A 26979-nucleotide genomic window follows, 5' to 3' on the forward strand; every position below is an offset into this window, starting at 1 on the left:
ATGTTCATGGATGAGAAGAATCAATATCATTAAAATGTCCATACTACCCCAAGCAGTTTATAGATTCAATGCAATCCCTGTTAAAATACCAATGACATATTTCACAGACCTAGAACAAATACTTCAAAAATTTATATGGAACCAAAAAAGACCCTGAATAGCCACAGCAATCTTGAGACAGAAGAACACAGTAGGAGGGATCACAATACCTGATATCAAACTGTATTACAAGGCCATGGTAATCAAAACAGTCTGATACTGGCATAAGAACAGACATATAGATCAATGGGACAGAATAGAGAGCCCAGGAATAAACCCCAGTTTATATGGTCAACTAATATTTGACAAAGGGGGAAGGATCATAAAATGGAGTTAAAAGAGCCTCTTCAACAAATGGTATTGAGAGAACTGGAAAGGAACATGCAAAAAAAAAAAAAAATGAAACTAGACTGCCAACTTACACCACACACCAGAATAAACTCAAGATGGATCAAAGACTTAAATGTACGCCATGACACCATAATAATCCTTGAGGAAAACATAGGCAGGAAATTTTCAGATATCCCACGTAGCAATATTTTCACTTATATATCTCCTAAGGTAAGGGAAATAAAGGAAAGAATAAACAATTGGCACTATCTCAAACTAAAGATCTTCTGCTCAGCAAAAGAAAACATCAGCAAGATGAAAAGGGAACCAAACATATGGGAAAATATATTTGCCAATGATACCTCAGAAAAGGGAATTTATCTCCAAAATATATACAGAACTTATACAACGCAACACCAAGAAGACAGACAATCCAATTTAAAAATGGGCAAAGGACCTGAACAAACACTTCTCCAAAGAGGACATACAGAGGGTACAAAGGCATATGAAAAAATGCTCAACATTACTAGCCATCAGAGAGATGCAAATAAAAACCACAATGAGATACTGCCTCACACCAGTCAGAATGGCCATCATCAACAAATCAACAAACAGTATCTGCTGGCGAGGATGCGGAGAAAAGGAAACCCTAGTGCACTGCTGGTTGGAATGCAGATTGGTGCAGCCACTATGGAAAACAGTGTGGAATTTCTACAAAAGAAAAAAAAAAAAAGGAACTGCCTTTTGAACCAGCAATTCCGTTACTAGGATTATACCCGAACTATCCTGAAACACCAACTGAAAAGAACCTATGCACACTTATGTTCATAGCAACACTATTTACAATAACCAAGTGCTGGAAAGAGCCTAAGTGTCCATCAGTAAATGAATGTATGAAAAAACTGTGGTACATTACAAAATGGAGTACTATGTAGCAGGAACTTACAGCATTTGCAACAACATGGATGAACTAGAGAGAATTGTGCTTATTGGAATAAGGCAGGCAATGAAAGAAAAATACCATGTTATATCACCTAATACAGGAGACTAATGAACAATGCAAACAAATGAGCAAAACTGAACCAGAGGCATGAAAACAAGGAGTAGACTAACAGTGACAAGGGCGGGGAGAGGAGGGGGAGGAAGAGGAAGGCTCTAGTCACAGAACATGTATAAATGACCCATGGACACGGATAACTGGGTGGGGACTGACTGTGGGAGGAAGGGTGGGCAGAGTGTGGGGAAGCAATGGGGAAAAAAGTGGGATGACTGTAATAGAAAAACAAACAAACAAAAATTTTTAGTGGGGGAAAAATTGAAAGCAAAATAAAGTAATAAATAGCTGGTAAATCCCCCCTCCCCATCTCAAGAAAGAAACCTCAAAAAAAACTGATGACCCTGACTGATGTGGCTTAGTGGGTTGGGAAACATCCTACAAACTGAAAGGTCACCAGTTCAATTACCGGTCAGTACACACACTTGGGTTGTGGGCCAGGTCCCCAATCCTTGTTTCTCTTTGCACATCAATGTTTCTCTTCCTTTTTTTCTCCCTTTTTTCCCCTCTCTCTAAAGTAAATAAATGAAATACTTGAAAAAAAAAAACAAATTTCTACAAAAAAAAAAAAAGGAACTGCCTTTTGACGTAGCAATTCCACTGCTGGGGATATACCCTAAGAACCCCAATCACCAATTCAAAAGAACTTACATACCCCCATGTTCATAGCAGCACTATTTATAATAGCCAAGTGCTAGAAACAGCCTAAGTGCCCATCAGTAAATGAGTGGATCAAAAAACTGTGGTACACTTACACAATGGAATACTATGTAGCAGAAAGAAGGAACTCCTACCTTTTGTGACAACATGGATGGAACTGGAGAATATTATGCTAAGTGAAATAAGCCAATTGGTGAAAGACAACTACCATATGATCTCACCTATAAGAGGAATGTAATGAACAAAATAAACTAACAAACAAAATATAACCACAGGCATGTAAACATGGTACAGACTGAAAGTGACCAGAGGGGAGTGGGGAGGGGATAATGATGGAAAAAAGGGAATGGGGTTAGACAAAGTATATGTATGAGTGACCCATGGACATGGACAAGAATATGGGAATTGACTGTGGAATCAGGGGGTAGGATGGGTGGAGGAGAGCAAAGGGGGAAAAATTGGGACAACTATAATAGAATAACAATTAAAAATAATTTAATAAAAATAAAACAAAATAACCAACAAAAAAAATGTTCCGTCATGATTTATTTTCAAATAGTCCATTTTGCCGAATGCTAAGGACATCATGACCCAGCAACTAGGGTTATAAGAAGTTTCCCAAAGAAAGGAAGATTATAATACCATTTTCTTTCTTTAATGGGTACCAATGAAACATTTAAACATGTCCTTTATTGTACAGTATAATTACCCTGAGTTCATCCATTCACTTATTTCTTTGCTACACATTTGTTAAGTAGCTCCTATAAGCATAAATTGAACTAGAATTTCAGGTCAATCTGCAATTTGCCATAAAAACACAGAGAAACAGACAATTGAGGGGGTGGGAAACTCTTTTACAAACAGGATCATTTTGAATTTTCATGACCAATAAATACTTGGCATGGTAACTCAGTGACTCTGCTTGTACCCTTTGATCATAAGAACATTAAAGACTCCCTTTTTATGTCAATACAAGTAGTGATATATGAGCCTAACAAGAAATGTCTTAGTCCTTTTTATATGAGGAAGAAAAGAAATACTTTGAGATTTATCCAATTTATGCATATCCCACACCCATTCTGTACTCACAAAAGCCCCAAGGGAATGGATCAGGAGGAACAAACATATTTTGACTCAAGGTACACAATAATGATAATAAGTCATGACACTCCAGACTTCAAAGCACGCTCATAGAGATATCATCTTATTTTATATAAAACACAGTTTGCCTTCAGCAAAATAATAAATTATAGTAAGTTTATCCTTTAAGTATCTGTCCAAGCCTCACAAGTTATACCCTTAAACTCTACTCTCACACTCTTCCAACATGTTCTTCTCATTCTACATATCCTTTGGGTTTGTTTTCTTGTCACTAGGGCCAAACACCCAACACAGAAAAATAGGTCTTTAAGAGAAAACAGGGCGGCGGTTGCGATTCCGAGCCGTTCAGACGCCTCTGCGGCAGCTGGTGGCGCAGGTGGCTTGCGTGGACGCGGACAGTGGCGGCCGGTACGCCACTGCAGCCTAAGCGCCCACAGCCCCGGCAGGCGCGTTGGAACACCCCGAGGCATCCTCGGGCTCACTGCCGCCCCGGAACCTTGGTTCCAGTCGGTCCTGCCGCATCCCCCCCGCCGTCTGTACCGCCGCATCCCCTTGCTGGTCTTCGGAGCCGGATCCCCGGCATCACCCCTCGCGAAACATGACTCGCGATTTCAAACCTGGAGACCTCATCTTCGCCAAGATGAAAGGTTATCCTCATTGGCCAGCTCGAGTAGATGAGGTTCCCGATGGAGCTGTAAAACCACCCACAAACAAACTACCCATTTTCTTCTTTGGAACTCATGAGACTGCTTTTTTAGGCCCAAAGGATATATTTCCTTACTCAGAAAATATGGAAAAATACGGAAAACCAAATAAAAGAAAAGGCTTTAATGAAGGTTTATGGGAGATAGATAACAATCCGAAAGTGAAATTTTCAAGTCAACAGGCATCAGCTAAACAGTCAAATGCATCATCTGATGTTGAAGTTGAAGAAAAAGAAACTAGTGTTTCAAAGGAAGATACTGACCATGAAGAAAAAGCCAGCAATGAGGATGTGACTAAAGCAATTGACATAACCACTCCAAAAGCTGCCAGAAGAGGAAGAAAGAGAAAGGCAGAGAAGCAAGTAGAAACCGAGGAGGCAGGAGTAGTGACAACAGCAACAGCATCTGCTAATCTTAAAGTGAGTCCAAAAAGAGGAAGACCTGCAGCTACAGAAGTCAAGATTCCAAAACCAAGAGGCAGACCCAAAATGGTAAAACAGAACTGTCCTTCAGAGAGTGACATGGTAACTGAAGAAGACAAGAGTAAGAAAAAAGGGCAAGAGGAAAAACAACCTAAAAAGCAGCTTAAAAAGGATGAAGAGGTTCAGAAAGAAGAAGATAAGCCAAGGAAAGAGCCAGACAAAAAAGAGGGGAAGAAAGAAGTTGAATCAAAAAGGAAAAATTTAGCTAAAACAGGGGTTACATCAACCTCTGATTCTGAAGAGGAAGGAGATGATCAAGAAGGTGAAAAGAAGAGAAAAGGTGGAAGAAAGTTTCAGGCGGCTCATAGAAGGAATATGCTCAAAGGCCAACATGAGAAAGAAGCAGTAGATAGAAAACGCAAGCAAGAGGAACAAATGGAAACTGAGCAGCAGAATAAAGATGAAGGAAAGAAGCCAGAAGTTAAGAAAGTGGAGAAGAAGCGAGAAACATCAATGGATTCTCGACTTCAAAGGATACATGCTGAAATAAAAAATGCACTCAAAATTGATAATCTTGATGTGAACAGATGTATTGAGGCCTTGGATGAATTAGCTTCACTTCAGGTGACAATGCAGCAAGCTCAGAAACACACAGAGATGATTACAACACTGAAAAAAATACGGCGATTCAAAGTGAGTCAGATTATCATGGAAAAGTCTACAATGTTGTATAACAAGTTTAAGAACATGTTTTTAGTTGGTGAAGGAGATTCTGTAATCACACAAGTGCTGAATAAATCTCTTGCTGAACAAAGACAGCATGAGGAAGCAAATAAAACCAAAGATCAAGGGAAGAAAGGGCCAAACAAAAAGCTAGAAAAGGAACAAACAGGTTCGAAGACTCTAAATGGAGGATCTGATCAAGACAGCAGTCAACCCCAGCACAATGGAGACAGCAATGAAGACAGCAAAGATGAAGCCAGCAGTAAGAAAAAGCCATCCAGTGAAGAGAGAGAGCCCGAAATATCTCTGAAGGATTCTATGCTAGATAGCTAGGTTGACATACCTGGAATATACAGAACACTTAAGTTTGTAATGGTTTTCTTTTGAAATATTTAGACTGCGGAAAATTTTAAATTTTTATAAGAATAGGTTTTGATGCTTAAAACTTGTTTTGAGGGAGAAAAACCCCTTTGTTTAAAAGTAATTAAACATTGGTTAAGTGTACTTGTGCAGTATTAACAAATACATTATACAGTAAATGTGAGGGAAGATCCATTTAGGAAATGTTGAACTGCTTTTCTGGTTATAGCATATTTTCAATTAGTGTGTGTATGTTAATGTGTAATTGATAGTAAAGTTACATTTTTAAAACTGCTACTTGTATAAAACCTTTACTCTTTTCCCAAATATTGTGGGGTTTGTGCATAGTTTTTACAAATCTTGGATTTACCAGACTGTCTTTTCACTGTTCGTGGTTTTTGTAGAAGTTACACATTTTTATGGTAGATAAAATGTTACTTCTATGTAATTACTCCCTCCTATCTAAAATTAATCTCAGTCTACATTGTGCTTCCTGATCCTGCTGCTTTGTAACAATGTGTGGTCCGTATGCCTTTCTGTATGACAACTAGATATCCAACTGACATTGAACTGACAATTCTATGAGACACAAAACTCATGTTAACTTTAGAAAGTAATTTAATTCTGTGGCTAGGAATTCAGCAGTCCCATGACTTTCCTGCAGAGAGCAGAATGGGTGCATATAGGAATTAATCTGGCTATAGGGGTTCAGCCACCTAAGATCCTTTATAGGCACTAGTAGCTGAAACTGAAAACTAAATGGTAAAGTTTATTTTTGAGACATTTCTGAATTTTTAAAAAAAGTTACACTCATGGAGATCCAAGATGGCGGAGGAGTAAATGGAAGCTACACTAACCTCCTCCCAGGACCAGTCTGGGTTTACAACTTAATTTTGGAGAAATCATCTGGAACAACCAACGAACACTAGCTGGAAAGAAGTCTTATAACCACGGAGAGACAGAAAAGGCCGCTACATCACAACGTGACCGGTAGGGAGTGCGGAGACGCGGAAGGGCTGGCTGGGCTCACATGGGTGGCAGCTGAAGGGACTGAGAAACAGCTCAGCAGCCGGGGATTCCCCCTGAGAAGGGCAGGGTCTAAACCCCCAGCTGGGCTTCCCAGCCTACAGCAACAGAGTGGAAAGTAAAACAGTATCAGCTGTGAAAAGCGAAAAGCCACAGGGTTTCTTGCTAGCCGGAGAGAAACAGCAGGAGAAAAAGAGCTCTTAAGTGGATCACATACAAAAATATTTTGGCCACCACTTACCCTGGGCTCAAGCAGAGGGAAGGCAGAGAGGACTGGAGACACTTGGGGAGAGTTTGGCACGGTGGCTTTGAGGGAAGAACTGGAGGAGCAGCCGACTGGGTCCCAGTGCTGACTCATCCCCAGTACTGCGGGTAGACCATTCCCCTCCAAGTGGCGTCAGCCTGAGGGGAAGCAAAAGCCCTGCCGACGGGAATTAAGCTGCCACACCCACAGTCCTTAAGCCTGACAGCTAATCACAGATTGAGCAGATTAACAATCAAAGAAGACAGACAACAGCAGTAGATCCCTGGAAGTCTCCAACAGGCTGCCTAGGGCCAGACTGGTACATGATCTGACGCCACCAGAGGCAGATCCAGGAAGTGCAGATCATTCTAGGAAGCACCAACAAACAATAGGAGTCAAAAAAATGGGGAGACAGAGAAACAACCTCCCATCAAAAGGAAAGGTAGAATCCCCAGAAAGAGTGCTAAATGAAATAGAGGGGAGCGAACTATCAGATATGGAATTCAAAACATGGATTATGGAGAAGCTGAATGAGCTCAGCGGAAACTTCAAAGAACTCCAGAAAAACTACAAGGAACTCACAGAAAATTACGTGAGCATGAAAAAGGACATAGAAGCTATCAATAAGAGCCAGGAGGAAATGAAGAATACGATCTCTGAATTGAAGAACACAGTAGAAGGAATTAAAAGCAGGCTAGAGGAAGCAGAAGATCGGATCAGCGAGCTGGAGGACAACCTACACAAAAACTCCCAGACAATGCAACAAAATGAAAAAAGACTGAACAAGACTGAAGAGGTTCTAAGACAGCTGCAGGACAACATGAAACGTAATAATATCCGTATCATAGGAATTCCAGAAGGAGAAGAAGAAGAGCAAGGGATAGAAAACCTCTTTGAAAAACTAATGACAGAAAACTTCCCTAACATGACGAGAGAAAGAGTCACTCAAGTCCAGGAAGCACAGAGGGTCCCAATGAAGATGAACCCCAACAGGCCCACCTCAAGACACATCATAATTAAAATGGCAACATTCAAAGACAAAGAGAGGATCCTAAAAGCAGCAAGAGAAAAACAACTAATAACATACAAGGGTACTCCAATAAGGCTATCATCAGATTTCTCAGCAGAAACACTACAAGCCAGAAGGGAATGGCAAAAAATATTCCAAGCAATGAAAAACAAAGGTCTACAACCTAGAATACTATACCCAGCAAAACTCTCATTCAAAATGGAGGGTGAAATAAGGAGCTTCCAAGACAAAAGAAGGCTAAAAGAATACATCTCCACCAAACCAGCAATGCAAGAGATGCTAAAGGGTCTGCTCTAAGAAGATAAAGAAACAGAGAGAGACAGAGAAGAACACAAGTACAAAGGGGAAAAATGACAGTGAATAAGTACTTATCGGTAATAACCTTAAATGTAAATGCATTAAATGCTCCAATTAAAAGACATAGGGTAGCTGAATGGATTAGAAAGAATGACCCACATATATGCTGTCTACAAGAGACCCACCTTAGAACAAAAGATCTACACAGACTGAAAGTAAAGGGATGGAAAAAAGTATTTCAAGCAAATGGGCATGGGAATGACTGAGAATGACTTTCAAAGGTAATAAAAGCCCGCGAAATAAAAGGCCTGCTGCCATGGTTGGTTGTGCGGTCCACAGCAATCTCTCCAGGGAAAGAATGAAGGTTGTTTTCCTGAAAGATGGCTAGAAGGGACCTTAAGGCACAATGGAAAACCAGAAAGACTTGGAAAGGACAGGTGTGTACAGGCAAGGATGAATGCCAGGTATGTGGCCCAGCTTCTGTGCCCTGAAGAGCAGACTGAGGGCCACCCTAAATGTTCCTTGGGTAAGTTCCAGCAAAACAGAACTAAAGATCATAAGTGATCATTTGCTGCTCTTGTTATGTTTATGCAAACGAACAGGATAAATTAAAAATGGACTTAATGTAGCCCCTTTAAAGACAAGGAGAGTAATCTTAGGGAGAAAAATCATTATTCAAGGAAAATCACAATGATCAGTGGCAGACTGTAAAGTAGGGCAGCTAACCGTCTTAAAAGTTTCTTCTCACTTAAAAAATGGTTTCACTTGAAAATTAAACCATATCTGTGATATCACCAAAGAGATTCAAGTTGCAGGCAAGTAGAATGTCAAGTGCCTTGCAACTGGATGTCTTCCCAATAAGACAGTCTTACAGATTTAGAGACTTGTTTGTTGGCTATGTTACATAAATTAACATGTGTTTTCTGTTTTCAAAGGGCATAAGCCTATGACCGCATTACCTCAGTGATTGTCTGTACGCAAAAGGCTCACTTAATCCTCTCTGCAGCGCTGCCTCCTGAGACTCAACGGTTTGGCTGAACTAAATGGCTGGGTTGATGAAGAATAGGGTGGTCTGTGGGCTTCACTTTAAAACTGAATTCTCTTTTCTATCCTAATGGCTTGGACAGAAAGGGCCCAGAGGTCTGAGAAGGGGGAAACATAAACTATTTCCCTCAGCCCAAACTAAATATAATGGGCAAAAGGGTTTTGGACAGGCGAGATGTGCCTAGCACACCTTCCTCCAAAGAAGCCCCCCCCACTTTTTTTTTTCTCCTAATGTGGAACATTGAAAAATTAATCCCTGCCTTTTGTCACCTAGTAGTTATGGATTGAATGATGCTTTTTAACCCTTTTTGCCAAATCTGTTCCCCCCAGAACACAACAAGGATGCCAACCTGCTAAACCAAGCACGCCGTTGTCCGGAGACAGCCAACTGACCTGGAGTCTGCACAATCCTTCCCCATGTGGGAAGGCCACCCTCCCCTCCACACCCCCACTATTATTAGGGATTTCTGGACCCAAGGGTAGGTAGGACGACGACCATGTCCAGCTTGAAGCAGCTAGAGGAGCTTGAGACCTTCGCCCATTGTCCTTTACAAGATTACAAAGGGTCTTAATATCTGAGAGGGAGGGATAGTTATTTTTTACGAACCATGGGTACGGACTTGGGGGGGGATGCTGGGGGAGGGAGATACTGGGTGGAGGGGAGTAAAGGGGAAAAAATTGGAACTACTGTAACAACATAATCAATAAAATATACTTTAAAAAAAAAAAAGTTACACTCATTAAGAAAGTCAGCAAGTACTATTTTTTTTTAATTGGAAAACAATCCATGATGCTTATAAAGTAAATACTATATGGGAAACTAGCCTATTTGAAAATATGGCTACATCAGAAGGGAATTCTTATTTCTGTATTGTACATGTGACAGGATTGCAAAAAATGGGAACATCTGTTGCTCTGAGTCAGCAAAGTAAAGAAGTGGTATTGAATAGTCTGTATATTCACATATATGGACTAAATCTGGGTGAACCAAAGTTAACACATAAGATTTAAGGCTGTAACAGTATTTCTAAGATCATTTGATCAGGTCAGTTGGTGGTTTTTAGTAGCTAAGACTCTTCTGTTTTCAAACTATGAATATGGGAAAAAGGCTTTTAATACTTATGTGTTTGCATGTGGCATAGATTGTATGTTTTGACCTCAGATCATTCTGTTTTCATCGATAGATGGAACGCTGAATTATTTCAATAATTGGAATTTTAATTTTGAGAGGTCTTACAACAGAACCTAGGACTCAAGTGCTTTGAGGGAACTCTTCCTATTATATCTGTTTGGTCCTTAGGACAATTAAAATTTGGGCATATTATTCTCGTTAAGCCATAAGTGTCAACATGTAAACTTGTTTTGATTAAAGAATTTTTAAAAATCAAAAAAAAAAAAAAAAGAGAAAACATACTTCAACAATTCATTAACTTAACAAACATTTACAAAACTCCCTACTATGTGCCAGGCACTATACTAGATGTTGGGAAAGAACTTGCTTGCAGAATCATATGGTGCCTTTCTTAATTAGGGCTTGCTCCATGACCAACACAAAACAACTAAAAATTGACTAAGAGATAAGTATTCTCAATCCACTTTAATAATTCTTATATCAGATTTGTTCCTTTCGACTCTGATTTTTGTTTGCTCTTGCTCATATTTGAAGATACCATTTTTTGACTTGAGTATCACTTTGGTTGATCAGCAACTCTACTTTTACATGCCATTCAGTCTTTGACATCCTGTATCCTGTCTATAATACAGAATCTGCCATTCTGGCTTTCTTATTTCTACCTCAGTTATAGGATCCCAGTTAGTCTGCAAGCCCATTATGGAAACTAAGATAAGATTCCTACCTCCTTTCGTTGAATTTCTGCTCTTACCTCTCTCTTCTGTTGCATTATCCTCTAAGCCATATTAATCTCATTTTCCCCTTCCATCGCTCTTGCTTCACCCTCTTTGTCCTCTGGCCTGAACCCTTTAAAACTCAGTAATTTATACTGGTAATCTCCCAAGTCACTCTATAATAATGTTTGAAAAACTATTAACGCATTCCTTAATGGACTATATATATTTCCCAGACATTATAGTTCCCAAGTCTGACACAGCTATCATGGAATCCAGCTTGCCCAACGAAAAATAACCTAGTTTAGTGAAGTCCTCAGAGTCTCTCAAAGCAAATTGATCTACTTTGTAATGTGGAAATCTTCTCCAGTAGGCAGCCTTCCTAAAAACATCACCATCTGCACCATTTGGCCTTCAAGGTCACATGTTTGGCAAATGTTAAAGCTTCCTTCTTTGGTAGAAGTAAGACTTTGGATTCTGGTCCTCTTCAAGAGATTTGGAAGCCTGACAAATTTCAGGGCGTAAGAAGATCCCCAAACTGTCTCTGTAGAAGGCTGAACCCTGTCCTCGAATATTCCCTGGAAACGATATAATGTCATAAAATGAACACTGGATTGGATGTTGGAAAACCTGGATTCTCCTCCTTGCTGTGCCACTGATTTACTTAGAAACTTTGAAAAGTCCTTTGCACAGGCTTCTGATAAATCACATGTGGAATGTAGAAGCCATTTTGGGATATCCATAATTCTATTTCTGTAGCCACTGAAACCAATAAGAAAGATTTCTATAGCAATATTTATTCTATTTGAAACACTACACAATGTTTATAGTTTCCTAGACCATTGTGACTGTGTTGGATGGAGGGGGGGAGGGAAAGAATGGGGTAAATAGGGGACGGGTTTAGTAAAGGAACTAGTATAAATAACCCATGGACACGGACAACGGGGTGGGGATTGACTGTGGGAGAAGGGGTAGGCTGGGGGGGAGTAGCAATGAGGGGAAAAGTGGGACAATTGTAAGAGATAAACAATAAAAATAAAATTAAAAAGAAAAAAGAAAAAAAAAGTCAGAATAAAACCCTCGCTTCAGGTACTTCTGTTTTACACTCAGACACAACCAAATTCCAGAATAGCAGAGTTTGCAGTGGTCAGTGCCATAGAAACTGCTGCCTGGGAGTGTTACAAGAATCACCAGTAAACTGAAAGTACAAATGCAGGTTGAGGACAAAGAAGTGGAGAGATCTCTGTGAAGAGGAATTTCCCCTTTTAATTGAACCACTCCAGTAGCAGGATTCAAACTGCAACACTCTTAGACATTTAAATGATGTTCATATGTTGGCACTTGAACGTAATCTCTGTGAATACCTAAGATGGGGCTAAGTGAAAACTGGATAACATTTGCCTGGCATTGTCACTGGCCTTTCTCTAATGTCAAAGATTGATTTGCATAATTATGCTGAAATCTGGGAAACTGCACACAGCAGGAAGTTTCCTGGCTGGTGTTAGGTTTTAGTCATGCTGCAACTGTGACTCTCAAGATGAAGAAAATCTCCATTCGGTTATGAACACACAATTAGAGTGCACTCTTTCTAAGAAAGTATAGTAACAACTTAACAATTTAACTTGCATACTGATTTTCAAGGCATAATTAAGATAGGCCTGATTAGCAACGGATTGACTGAATGACATCTATTTTGATATCAAAGGGGCTTCAGAGAAGAGTCCAAGCTATGTTACCTCATAAACCTCTTCTTGATTAAAGTTATTTTAAGTTGGCCAGATGCCTGATAGAAGCAAACTTCTAAAAACTTCCATTGTAACAGGTGCATGTAATTGTGCAATTCTATCTTCCAAGGTCACTGCAGTCATAAAATGTCTCTTTTGAATATGTCTACAAAAGGAAAATGCTCAAGTAGATGAGGCCCCCTTAGTCTCCAAAGTTTACCCCTTCCATAGAGCACTTGATAACCTCAGGCTCTCTTTCGCCAAATGATTTTTCATGATCCATCCCTGCTCTCACAAAAGGATTTGAAGCCCTTTACCCTACAGGATCACTTCTTTTAGTCTGTCAAGAGAGCATCCTTTTTTAAACTTCCAATTGTAAATAACATGTCTGTTTTCTATAATTTTAAATAAAATAAAACACAAGTATTTGCAGTACATTTGTAAGAAAAATTATAAAAGTAAAAATGTTAAGGTCCTGTAAAGAGGCTCCAGCTAAAAAGGAACATTCAACTAGTGGACAGACACATTTCTGAGAAGAGCAGGCGCAAATGGCACTTGAAAAATTATAGCATTTGGGTTTGCTATAAGATCATTTTTTCCAATAAATGTTTTCATGCAGACCTGACAATATATTGCACATTGAGATTTCATGGATTACAAAGCCTTATATGCTTTTTATATAACTTTATATGTTTTAAATTATCCTACTGATTAAAATGATTTTTATACAACAGCTGGGTTTTACTATGGAATCTAGAAATATCTAGGATTATTTCATGGAGAAAAGCAAAAATGACAGATAACCCTTTCATTCAGTCACACTACTTATTAGGCTCAAAACATGATTGTTTCTTTGTTTGGTTTTCCTGCTTATATGGCACTATTATACAGAATCCACATGTGCAATTCTGCTTTGACCGTGTTCTCCTGTCCTGTACAAAAACAACTTTTACCAGACTTCAAATGCCACAGAGCATATCTTCTAACTTATTTCTGATTGAACTGGTAGTTTCAGTCTGTGAAATTTGCTACAAGGCAATTCGCCTTGAGACTACCTGATAAACACAGAGGAAGCAGATAATAGACTCAGAATTACTGATTTTTTTAAAGGCAAGAGGACAAATATGTAGCTTCTCTAAGGAAAAAAGGCAGCAGCAGAAACAAAAGCCACATCAATTTTTAACAGATTATTATTATTATTACTATTAAAACATTGTACTTGTACAACACTTGATGATTTACAAAGCCTTTCACACTCCATCATCTCATTTGATACTCATGCCAATCCTGTGGGACAGGTATTCATTATTAGAGGCACTTGACAGATGAAAAAATTCAGGCATAAAAAGGCTAAGTTATTTACCCAAGGTGTGAGTTGGTATGCGTAAGAATCAGTTGTCTTTTGTGCTAGATAAATGAGGAATGGAGATATCTGAAGAACTCACAATTAAGTCCCCTATAAATCCTTATTGAGGTTCCCGGAGTCCTTCCTTGCCAGCTTTGTCGCTTCTTCGTTTCTTCCTTCTTAGTCCAGCCTCACCATGGTGGACGCCTTCGTAGGCACCTGGAAACTAGTGGACAGCAAGAATTTCGATGACTACATGAAGTCAATCGGTGAGGGTTTTGCTACCAGGCAGGTGGCCAATATGACCAAGCCTACCACAATCATCAAAGTAAATGGGGACACTATCACCATAAAAACCCAAAGCACCTTCAAGAATACGGAGGTCAGCTTCAAGCTGGGGGTGGAGTTTGATGAGACGACTGCAGATGACAGGAGGGTCAAGTCCACTGTGACGCTGGATGGAGGCAAACTCGTTCACGTGCAGAAATGGGATGGACAAGAAACAACACTTGTACGGGAGCTCGTTGATGGAAAACTCGTCCTGACACTCACCCACGGCAATGCAGTTAGTACTCGCACTTACGAGAAAGAGCTGTGACCTGTCCACTCCTTCACTGACTGCTCCTCTGCCAACTGGCTACCCTTGGACTCAGCACCAGATTGCCTCATTTTTTCCTCTGGCATTTTGTATAAATTCACCTCGGTTGGGGAAGTCCTTCTGGGGTCAGGTGCATCATCCTGGATCCAGTCCCAGTACCCATTGTGTTTGTTTTTTTAATTGCAACCAAACAGTGATCTGAAGTCAATAAAGCAGAGCCAAGAGCAAAAATAAATAAATAAATAAATAAATAAATAAATAAATAAATAAATAAATAAATAAATAAAAATCCTTATTGAAAAGAAACCTCATGGCAGTGTGTAGTATGCTCATCTTTATCTCAACTAGTGTTTTCAGTATGTTTAAATGTTGTGCAAAAGCAGCAGACATGCAGATTGCTCAGTGAAACTGGCATGATGCAGATGTGGTAGCTAATGTTCAATAAGGAGCTAATGGTCGACATTATATGCCAAATAATGTGCAGTGTGACTTCAACAACATAAAACACCCTGATTAAGGTGTGGATTTGTTTGGATTTCATGATTGTGTATTTCCTGATAAACGTGGAAAATTAAAATCTACTCCTCAAGCAACTGAGAGTAATTTTCTTACGGCTTGATTTTTAATTAACCATTAGCCAACCCACCTAACAAATGTTGAACATTAGCCTGTTGAATACGCACTGTGAGAGTCACATCTCAAAACTGAGATATTTGGCAAGATCTATTGGGATATATTTCCAAGACCTAAAATAGCCCTGTTCCCCAGTCCCTCTGACTCTTAACAACAAATACCAATTAACGAGAACACAGGGATAGCTTCTGCTCCCTTTCCTGCTCAATTTTTTTTCCAAAAAGAAAAACAATGAAATGGGGATTCTAGCACATTTTAAGAAGTCAGGTTTTCAAAAATAATAAATGGGAAGTTTGCAATATTTATAGCAAACTTTGCTTTCCTTAAAGATGTTTTTGAGGTGATTTGATAGTTTGTATTTTAAAGGCTATTTCTACAAGGGAAAATGAGGTTTGTTCACCAAATTTTATTGTTGAAATAGCTACTAAACCTTCTAGCTGAAATATGTTTATGTGGAAAGCTGCACTTTGAAGAAACTAATTACCACTTTTATGTTTCCATTGCCACTGCTCAATTCTCATTTTCATAGTTTAAAAAGAAAAACATGTCTAAATAATGCAGTGCTTACTAGCGTATGAATATGGACCTAATTGTTCCTTTTTGAATCTCAGAAGTAATTGTCAATGTCTTCTATATAAGTGGGTTAAGGAATGTGCCTTGCATGCAATTATCACTAAAAACTTTCATTTGGAAAATTGCAATCTTATCTTCATTGTCTTTTAGTAGCACAATAGCTGCCTGTCACTCTGCATTTTCCTTAAATCTGTTATAAGAATATGTGTAGAGCAGTAAAAAAAAAAAAAAAAAAAAAGTATACCCAGTGTATTGAATTATAGCAGAGTCAATCACTGCCCTGCAGCACTCTGTAATACCACACATACTCAGATTGCATCTAACAAAGCTAAAAGGGTAGTTGAAAAATAAAAGCAAAATGGATATTTGGAATGAAGTAGACCTTGAGATAACCTTCAGGTTTTTGTTTGTTTGTTTGTTTTTTTGCTTGAGTTTCCTTTTCAACTGGACAAACCTATTCAGGAAGTGGCATAGCCTGAATGTTCTAGAAGTGTCTCTGAAATCTTTTCAGTGACCTTTTCTAAGACTCAACAGAAAACGTTTCCACCTAACACTGCAAGTTCCTTTTTCCTAAAAGCTTTAAAATTACCTGTCACATTTAAAAACATGTGCAAGAAATTCATGGGATTTTACTTATATTTGCTTGATAATTATAAACACTCATTTTAAAAACACTGCATTCATTTTTGTATATGATGGCTCAGCCTGTGAAAGGAAAGAAATTCTTTCAAATAACCAGATTTCCTTTTGGTTGCATATTGCCAAATACCAGTTTGGCTAATTATGTTTGCTCAGTTGGTTGGATTTTTATCCAGAATGACTAATCAGATTTCCATTTTATAGACCCCATATATATATGAGTTTCAAAATATCCTTGCTACATACACTTTATATCCCATAAAGCCAGTTTTCAGTATATTTGTTTTATGTTATACTGACATCTATGGACTCCATAAGAGAAATTCAGCTTTTAAGAAGAATTCTGTTGGCTGCTTATAAACAACTTAAAATGTGACTCAACTATGTAAACTAAGGGTCTCAGATATACTGTGAGTGAGTCACTGGTTGATCTTTGAATCTTATCACTTAGATCAAAACCATTACAAAGTTTTTCTACCTACCTACAATCAATACTTGCAAGAAAGGCACTGAGTCTCCATTAGAGAAGAATTACCATCTCTTTAATGAAGAGTGATCCTTATTAGCGAGACAATAAAGTCAGTGCATATAAATTCATTTTTTGTATTCTAACAATATCCATTATTGTAATTCTTATACTGAACACTGCACTAAACATTAGAGATACAATTATGAATAAATAGACACTAGTTCTGCCCTTCAGGATCTCACAGTCTGATGAAGGACACAGATAAATGAAACAGGCAATTTATAATACAGTATGATAAGTACTATGATAGGACATATTTTTCAGGATAGGCTAAATGCTGTAAAAAAATAAAACCCTCAAGATATCAGTGGCTTAACAAAATAAAGATTTTTTTTTTCCTTACTCAAGTCAAAGTCCAATGTGGTCAGAAAGAGACAGAGGGGCCTGTACTCCAGCCAGTTATTCAGAGACACAGACTCCTTCAATCTTATATTATCACTATCTTCAGTGTATGGCCTTTAAGATTTTCATAGAGAGTAAACAAAGAGAATATGGAGAAAACGCATTCACTCTTACCTAACTCTGCCTAGAAGAGACACCTCACTTCTGCTTACATTGTATAGGCAAGAACAAGTCAGATGGCCCCACATAGATAATGGAAGACTGGAAAAGTAGTTCAGCTGTGTCCCTAAGAAAAGGAAACAAGCTTTATGAACAACTACTGATAAGTAGATATCATAGAGGTAACTAGGTAACTTGTTAGCTAGAGGTTAACAACGGATAGTCAAAATAATTTTAAAAATTTCCTCTCAAATCTTATTTCTTATTTCTTGTTAGAATAACTGAGAACTACAGAAAAATTAGATAAGATAAAAGAGAAAGTTAACTATAACAACCTAAGTAATAACTATATAGATAACTAGAATAGCTGGAGTAAGCCAAGAGGATCAGAATGATACTTTCAACGCTAAATTCTCACTTTTTTCTTGAATAACTATTGATCACTAGTTAACTACAAATAACTAGAATAGCTAAAGAAATAAGATAAAAAATAAATTCCTTTCAAAAATAACTTCTTTCTTGTTAGACTAGCAAGTGAGAACTATAGAAAACTAGAGACAAAGAGAGGAATTATATAATTACTTACCTAGTAACTACTTAACTAATAGCTAAATACTACAGATAACTAGAATAACTGGAGTAAGCCAAGAGGATCAGAAACACACATTCCATTCAATTCCAATATCCCAGTTCTTATTTTAATAACTAGTGGTTACTAAATATAACTAGTGGTAACCAGGTAAACAGTTAACTAGAAATAAGTAGAATAACTTGAAGACACCAAAAAAGTGAAAATCACATTGCACTCTTCTGTAACTTCTTATTCTCAAGTTCTAAGTGTTGTTGACCTCTGGATTTCCTCGTTATTGTAACATATCCCATATTAGGAGGTCCCATTGTTTAGTTGTAAACTCTATCTGCGCATATTTTATAGTACCCTGATGTTGATGAAGAATTTCTTGACTGGATGCCTACTTTTTAAATGTCTGCCCCATTCTCAGTTAAAATGTAATATTGCTGGGTTGGTGTTTAACAGTAGTGGGCCACAAAGAACTAGGTGTGGGGTGGTGTCCTGTTTATACAAAAGGAGAAGCAGTTACTGGAACACAGAATATATATGAGGTATGGAGAGAGCCAAGCAACCAGATGAACAATGGCAGGTATTGGAAAGTACATTTGCAAATGACATAATCCCACATCAAAGTCACTTGAAAAATAAAAGGAAATTATCTGTCCATATAACTGGAAAATCTGATGTAGATCTGGAATGTTTGGACCAGACACTCAAATAATGCCATCAAGACTATGTCCATCTTTTGCCTTTGCTTTCCTTTGTTTATTGGCCTCATTCTCTTCTATTTTTATTCATTCTCTTCTTCTTCTTTTTATTTTTTCATTCTCTTCTAAGAAGGTAGTTTTTTCCTTATGGCAAGAATGAGGATTGCTTTTAACTCTCTTCTTCTAGATTTATGACTTAAAGAACAAGGTCTTTTTGTTTAGATCAAACTTGAAAACCTCAAGGAAGAACATAAATTGGCTAAGCTTCATCACATGCTCAGCCAAGAACAATCAATGTGGTTAGAGGAATGGAGTTTTATGTTTGGAGGGGCCTGGGTCAGAAGCCCACCCCTGTGACCAGTGTGATAGGACATTATGATTAGCAGCTGTCTCACCAGGATCACATGATTGGACAGGAGGAAGAGCAGTTCCCCTAAAGGAGGTAGGGATACTAGACATTAAAAAAAAAAAAAAAAAAGATATAACCACTAAAAGATACAAGCACTTGATCTAATTTTCTGAGAAGAAGAGTCCAGATTCCGGCCATTATTCAGGGGTTGACACAGACTGGAACTAAGGTTTTTTCTAGGATGTTACTGTGCTAAATATTTGAGCTGTTAGAATCTTTGTCAAGATGGCAGTGGACATGCTTAGAATTAGAAAACCACATTGGTATAGAATGGAGTATTCTTGATAAATATGTAATATTTAGGCATTCTGCATATTTTTCTATAACAGGTATAGAAATGGAGTCATTGTTCAAATATCTGGGTATAGTGTAAAGAAGAGAAGTGTGAATGAGTAAGGTGTCAAAGATGAACCCTCTGACCCAGGGAATTAATTTGGGCCACAGTTGGAGATTTAATAGTCAAGGAAAAATAGGGAGCAGGACATTTGCCTAAGGATGCATAGATTTATGCATATTTTTGAGAGAATCCAGCTTCAAAACAATAGATCGTATTGTAGCTCCAAAATATGTGACACATCTGTGATAAAATTCAGAATTATAAAGGTCCATACATAAAGCAGTGTTGGATATATTAAATTATATAATGCATATAAAGTAGTCAGCACAATGAACACATATTATACAGTCAATGGTTCTATTATTATAATTACTATGTTCATGCCATTATGCTGGGTATTTTATATACATTATGTGACAATAACCTTATTTAGATAGGTATTGCTACTCTATTTTAAACAATATGCTAAGATAAAGAAATGTTCATTTGCCAAGTTGGAGTTTAAATTTAGTCTAAACAGTGTTAAGGTTCATGTTCTTAACACAATGCCACAGGCTTCCCATGGAATGCTAATAATTATCCCTTGAAACCTAGTAAGAATAGGCAATTTATGGCATATTTTTGATGTGTAAAGAATGACATGGATGTTAGTAGTTATCATCTTTATTTCTCATAGGATGAGAAACTTGGTGCTTAGAAGGATGAATTGACATTTCTGGAGTTTTTAATATAATTGATGTTGCCACTAGGTCCGTCCAGAATGAGGTATTCTATTCACTCAGGCAAGGACATTAGAGTACATCACATTACCGTGAAAGTACACTGATAATCCCACATTGTTCTAGTCTATATGGAAATCTAATGTTCATATATCTCTGTGAGACTCCAGGACTGTTACACAGAGGAATGTGAACTGGTAATCACATTGTTTGTATCCAGTTGGAAGGTGGTTTTCTTCTCATCTTCCTTTCAAATTCACATCAATGTGTATGTCTTTCAGAAACCTAGGCAAGAGAAATGGTAGCCTAGGAAGTCATGGATAAGAGAGTTCAGTCATCAGTACTGGACAGTGATGGCACTGAAGCCTCAATAATAGTTATGGAATTAGAGTGGAAACTAGGAAGTGGTAAGTTGGCTCTGTGTAAAGAAGTTTTAAAGAACTTGAACTTAAGGGTCTAAAATTTATTTAAACCTTTTGGCAGAAATCATCACCCCATGCATTTTGGAAATAGTCTAATCACACTTGAAGTTGAGGTTATATCCTTGATTTCTTGCTTATCGAGCCCAGTTCTGAATCCCGCATATCTGGGATACTGCCATAGGGCAGCCTTTGTCAATTCCTGGATAATTGATATGGCCTAGCCAAGATGTTCCCTATCACTGTGCTTCTGGGCTCCATAGAACACTAGAGTCCCACCACATATATACTGATGTTGCTAGGGAGAAAAGAAAAAAAGGGTGGTGGTCAAAATGTTTGGGAATTAGTGATTTAAATGTTCAATAGGTTTGTTATTTATTCTCAAAGGTCATAATAGCTCCTATGTGCTATGAATCTTTAGAAGAAGCATCTAGTGTAAACTGTTTTCCAAATGTACTTAACCAAAGATTTTTGTTTCTTTTTAATAACTACATACTAACATCCTAGAGAAAACTAGTGTGCATCCATGAAATACAATTTAAGGAATCCTAGCTAGGCTAATGTAGCAATAGCTATGACACATAGCAATTGGTATCTATGCCTAAGGACAAAAGCACTGTCAGAAGTTTGTGGCAGCCAACCTAATAGTTCTTAAGTCAACCCAGACAAATCTTGGTAAGAGTGCTAGCCCAACCAGGGAACATGTCTGACTACTCTTTCAAGCTCAGGAACCAGTGTGTCTGAGGGGCATCCTGTGAACCACAATCCCACCTGGGCTATATACTCTCCCCCTGCCTTGATCTACTCTGTTCAATGTTTAAGGCCAGGTTTCCATGGTTTCCAGAGTATATCCTAGTTTGCTTGCTGGCACAGACACTTTTCTCCACATTGCAGGTTTTATGGCATTAAGCCTGACTACTTGGCTAGTTCTTGTCAGATCCTTTTCTCTGGGAATAAACTGTGCATAATACGGAAACCAGGGAAGCTTGGCCTTCAACCTTGAACAACATTGCATATGTCTTAAGAGGTAAATTAAGTTACATGTGTAAAGCACTCAAAACAGTATTATATGGCAGACACTCAGAAAGTGTTAGTTCCCAAATGGGTATTGAAAATTTCTTTAACTAACTCTGCCATTCATTCTATGCTTTTCTTTTTGTTTTGTACATTTTGATATTATTTATAATTTTTAAAACCACAAGCATGAATTACCCTTATTTTAAAAATTAAAATAATGAAATAAGCCAGCCACAAAATGGTAAGTGCTATATGATTCCACTTACATGAGGTATCTAGAGTAGTCAAATTCATAGAGCCAGAATGTCGAATGGTGGTTGCCAGCAGCTTAGGCTAGGCAGAATGGGGAGTTATTTTTTAATGAGTAAGCAGTTTCAGTTTGGGAAGATGAAAAAATTCTGAAGAGTGATGGTGCTTACAGTCACACAACAATATGAATGTACTGTCAATGAATTGTATACTTAAAAATTGTTAACATTGTAAATTTTGTGTTAGATGCATTTTACAACTTAATTTTTAATTAAAATTTTTTAATTAAAATAACTAAATGAAAATGTTTCTCTCCCTTCTTGTTGTCCTTCTTAGAAGATTTCTGCTTCCTTTTTGTCTCCCATTCAACTAATTTTCCATAATGCTACTAGAATGCCAATCTGACCACAACAGGCTCCACTATAGGATAAAACTCAGTGTTCAGCCTGATATAAAAAGCTCTTCACCTAAAGCCTCTGCCTAGCCCCATCTCTTTAACACTGCTCTATTTTGTTTCTCCAGTCAAGCCATACCAAATTTCTCTTATATTTCCAAACATGTGGCATTAATGACTTATCTCTGCTAAAATGCCTTCTCAGAGTCCCTTATCTGCCTGAGGAACACCTCATCCTTCAAGACTAGGCTTAGTGTCTGCTCTGTGGAGCCTTCTTTGAGACACCCTACCTAAGGCCAAGCAGAATACTACCTCTTTTGTACCCCCACTCTACTAGTATAGCAGTCTACCACTGCAGGTAGCATGCTGCATTGCAAAGGTTTGTTTATATGTCTGTGTCCCTCACTAGACTGGGAGGACCTCACGGCTCGTTCATGTTGTATCCCAGGGTTTAGAGCACAGTGCCTGCAACACAGGAATTGATTAATACATTGTTGAGTGAGTGAATGAATATAGAAAATTGGAAGCACAGATTTGTTCATTTTTATCCCCATTTCTACCATGACTATCAAAATCATTTTTCTAAAAAATCCTAGCCCTGGCTGCTGTGGCTCAGTGGATTGAGCATCGGCCTGCGAGCCAAGTGTCGTTGGTTCAATTCCCAGTCAGAGCACATTACTACGTTGCATGTCAGGTCCCCAGTTGGGGGCGTGGGTAAGAGGCAACCACACAGTGATGCTTCTCTCCCTTTCTTTCTCCTTCCCCCTCTCTCTAAAAATAAATAAACAAACAAACAAATAAATAAATTATAAAAAAAATCCTTAAAGAGACTCTGTGTTGTCAGGGCAGCAGGCAGACCAAAACCTGATGATGGCAAAGAAAAGGGGTAGCCGGCCTCAAATGCCTAAAGTCTCTGCATTTCTTCTTCTCTCCTGCCCCTAAAGAAACCACATCAGTCTTGGAGCAAAGGGTGTTTTTCCTTTATACTGCCTGACTGATAAAGGATTCAAAGTTGGGGAAGGGAGAAGCAATGGAGAGAAGTCACAGAGGAAAATAAATTTTGTGTTGGACGTGAATATTTTTTTTCATAAAAATGCTATTGTGTATGTTGTATACACCACTTTACTTCAAGAACATTGTGGTTAAGTAGCCTTGGGGGGACTAGAATGTGCCCATAATTTATAACATTGTTTATGTGGGGAAACTGTTTCTGAGTTCAGAAAAACAAACCTTTGGAACTTAACTTGGAGACTTCCTGAATTCTTTTTGAAAGAATTGTCAGTATTTCAATGGGAATCTAGAGATATATGAAAATGAAGAGTTTTAATCAGGGTAAAAGTGATCATGGCTACATTTAACTCTAACAGTGTAGGTATTATGACTATATTATACCAATCTTATTCTGTAGTTCTCAAAATATCCATCATTGCAACTAGTATTATATTCTATAACAAGGTAATTGAAATAACATAGAAAACTGCAGGTGTCCATTTTAACCGTGCCTCATAAAGATTCATCATATGATATAACCTACATGTGTCACACACAATTCCTGCAACTTTGCTTCAGGACACAAGCAGCCTGTAAATTGATGCACCCTCTCTAAAGCACTTTTATACATTTTCAGACCATGAAAATGACTCACTGACTTATAGTTTGTCATCAGGGTAAAATATTCCCTGAAATAAGTCTTCTATGTAGGGAACCTCTGTACATAAACAAATGAATTTGAAAGCCCATATGACCTAAATTGTTATTTCTGGTCATTCCCCTTCCCACATCCAAATGTTTGTGATATATCACTGCATAGTTGAAGGCTGCAAGGCAATATGCATTATTTGAGAGAAAACAGTTCATTTACTGACACTACACAGAAGAGTTGAAGAGGCATTCTTCTTAAAAAAATAGAAGCAGGAACCTAAAACTGGTTTAAAGAATCACCATTTTCTTGTTAGAGAAGCAATCATGGATATCTGTCAAATACTAATGGCAGTCTGTCAATCATACTTCAGCCCCACCCCCCCTGTTTTCAAGAGCTTGTCTTCTTATTGTAAAACTAGTTTTTAACTATTTCCAAAGCAACAGAATTATATTGCTGCTATGTGTGACTGAAATGTGTGACAGGTTATTTGGATTGTGATTCCAAGGCCCCAGTTATATATGACCCTATGAGCGAACACACTCTCCTCATTCAATAGAGCCTTGTGTCTACATAATGTCAAACAAATGGTGGGGCATTAAACAAATAATGAGCTGATTCAGTAACCTGTGGAGTGTCTCAGGTCATGTCTACATCATAGGTTGGCAACTTGAAATTATTCTGAGAGGCATAATCAAGCCTGCCCCACAGCAAGACAAATTGTCTGGGCTACCCCCCCCCCCGCCCACACACACACACATCCCCTCTGGATACAGATTACTGAATGCATTGAACACACTCATTCACTAAATATTTAAATGAATGAACCTTAAGAAGGCTCTCAGGTGTCTGTGAGATGTACTAAAGTCATCTGATAGTGTTTCCAGTTTTAACCACCTGATTCATACTCATTTAAAGGAATCACCTACTCTTATATATAACATTTTTTTAATGTTTGCTCAGGGATATTTTAGGCAAATTAAGGGGATTACTCTGGTTGTCTACTGACTGGGGCAAGGCTGGATTCAAAGGAATGGATATATTAAGGGTAGGGCCTGTGGAGGGTAGAAGGGGTAGGCAATAGGCGGAAGAGTTAAGGGAAGGAGGCAAAAGATATGGGCCTCAGGATTTGCTTTTTTTTTACTCAGGAGAACAAGGTTTATATTTGGGGGAAGATCTGCAATCTTCCGCCATGTCAAATCTGATTCTTTGAACTGGATTTTTTTTTTTTAATTGTTGTTCTATTAAAGTTGTCCCAATTTCCCCCCATTGCTTTCTACTGCTCTACCCACCTCCCACCCTGCTCCGACAGTCAATCCCTGCCCTGTTGTCCATGTCCAGGGGTCATTTATACTAGTTCTTTGACTACTTCTGGTATCCTTATGATACGGATATTATTATGTTTCTTGTTGTCCTGCAGCTCTCTTAAACCCTCTTCTTTCTTTTTCAGTATTTTTTCATTTTGTTGCTCTTTCTGGGAATTTTTTTCTATCTTGTCCTCCACTCGCTTATCCCATCCTCTGCTTCGTCTAGCTTGCTTTTAATTCCTTGTACTATGTTCTTCATTTCAGATATTGTATTCTTCATTTGCTCCTGGCTCTTATTGACACTTTCTATGTCTTTTTTTCATGCTGGTGTAGTTCTCAGTAAGTTTCTTGTAGCTTCCCTGGAGTCCTTTGTTGTTCTCCCTGAGCTCATTGAGCATCCTTATAACCATTATTTTGAATTCAATGTCTGATAGTTTGCTTTCCTCTATTTAATTTAGCACGTTTTCTGGGGATTCCTCCTTTCCTTTTGATTGGGATTGTTTCTTTGTCTCATATTTTAGGTGACTCATTTTATTTGTTTCTGCTTCTTAGATTCATCTTTTTGACTCCCTGTCTTCACAGTATGACCTTCTGTGGGAGATCTGTGGGATTCAGTGGTGCAGTCTCCTTGATCTTCTGAACTTGATGCTTTTGGGATACCCTTTATTCCGTTTATGAGGGCTGTCTAGTTTTAATTCAGTTTTGGTTGTTGTTGGGTTGTTCTTTGGTGACTCCTTCCCTTCAGCTAGCTGACAGGGTCACTCCACCCACCATGACTTGTATGCTGTTGTAGAGGTGCTGCCAGAAAAACCAAACAACTCAGGAAACAAACCCATATCCACAAAAATATCCCCCATCCACAATCACACTATCAACAGCAAATGAGCCAATATTAATAAAGGTGTAAAGAGATTAAGACTATTATAAGAAAGGGAAAAGAGATGACTGAAAGAAAAATGATTTGTGAGAGAGGAGAGGGAGAAGCAATAATAAGAGTCATGAATAGGGACAAGGCAATGAGAGAAAGTAAAATTTACATTGTAAATAAAAAAGGCAGGGAAGAAGGCAGAATGAAGAGAAATGAAGCATATAGTGTATATGTGTGTGTGTGTATGAGAGAGAACAAAAGAAGAAGAAAAAGAAGAGAGAAAAATAGGAACCAAATTAGAGAAAAAGTTTCACTACAGCACTATTGACATCCAATGAGCAAGGTGGGATGGGACTAAAAGAGGAAAAAAAGAAAAAAATACCTTAAGAGATGTCTAGAATAAAGGGAAATGCTTTTGAGATGATAGAGAGAGAAGGAATACTAAGAATGAGGAATGAAAACATGGCTATAACAGGGAAACATTTAAATTTAAAATGAAAAATGAAAGGGCTGGAGGAAAGTAAAATGGAGTAGGAGAGGGGAATAAGATTTGAAATACCAAAGTAGTGACGATCTATGAATAAAATTGAAGAAATGCAATAACAACAACCAAATCCACAACCAATGAGCAAAGATTGATCAAGGTGGAGAAAGAATAAGGTATTTTAAGAACGGGAAAAAGAATGCGAGATGACTAATGACAAGAAAAATGATTTTGAGAGGTGGGAAAGGGGAGAAATAGGAAGAGTATGGGATAGAAACAAGTCATAGCAAGAGAAAAGAAAGAATTTAAAATGAAAATAATAAGAGAAAATAAGATGGTAACATAGAATAAGAGAAGGAGCAAAATATGAGATTTGAAATAAACTATAATAAAAAACTAGTGACTTAATATGCACAAACTTGAAGGACAGGAAAGGAA

The 26979-nt window shown here is 38.0% G+C and overlaps 2 pseudogenes; both read left to right on the forward strand.

The window, feature by feature from the left end:
• Window positions 1-3510: 3510 nt before the first annotated feature.
• Window positions 3511-6189, forward strand: LOC149990943 (PC4 and SFRS1-interacting protein pseudogene; annotated as a pseudogene).
• Window positions 6190-14087: 7898 nt separating this feature from the next.
• LOC149990944 (fatty acid-binding protein, heart pseudogene) lies at window positions 14088-14736 on the forward strand (annotated as a pseudogene).
• Window positions 14737-26979: the final 12243 nt, after the last annotated feature.

This window comes from Furipterus horrens, unplaced genomic scaffold (genome assembly GCF_987537825.1).
Source record: "Furipterus horrens unplaced genomic scaffold, mFurHor1.1.pri manual_scaffold_17, whole genome shotgun sequence".
NCBI classification, from domain to species: domain Eukaryota; kingdom Metazoa; phylum Chordata; class Mammalia; order Chiroptera; family Furipteridae; genus Furipterus; species Furipterus horrens.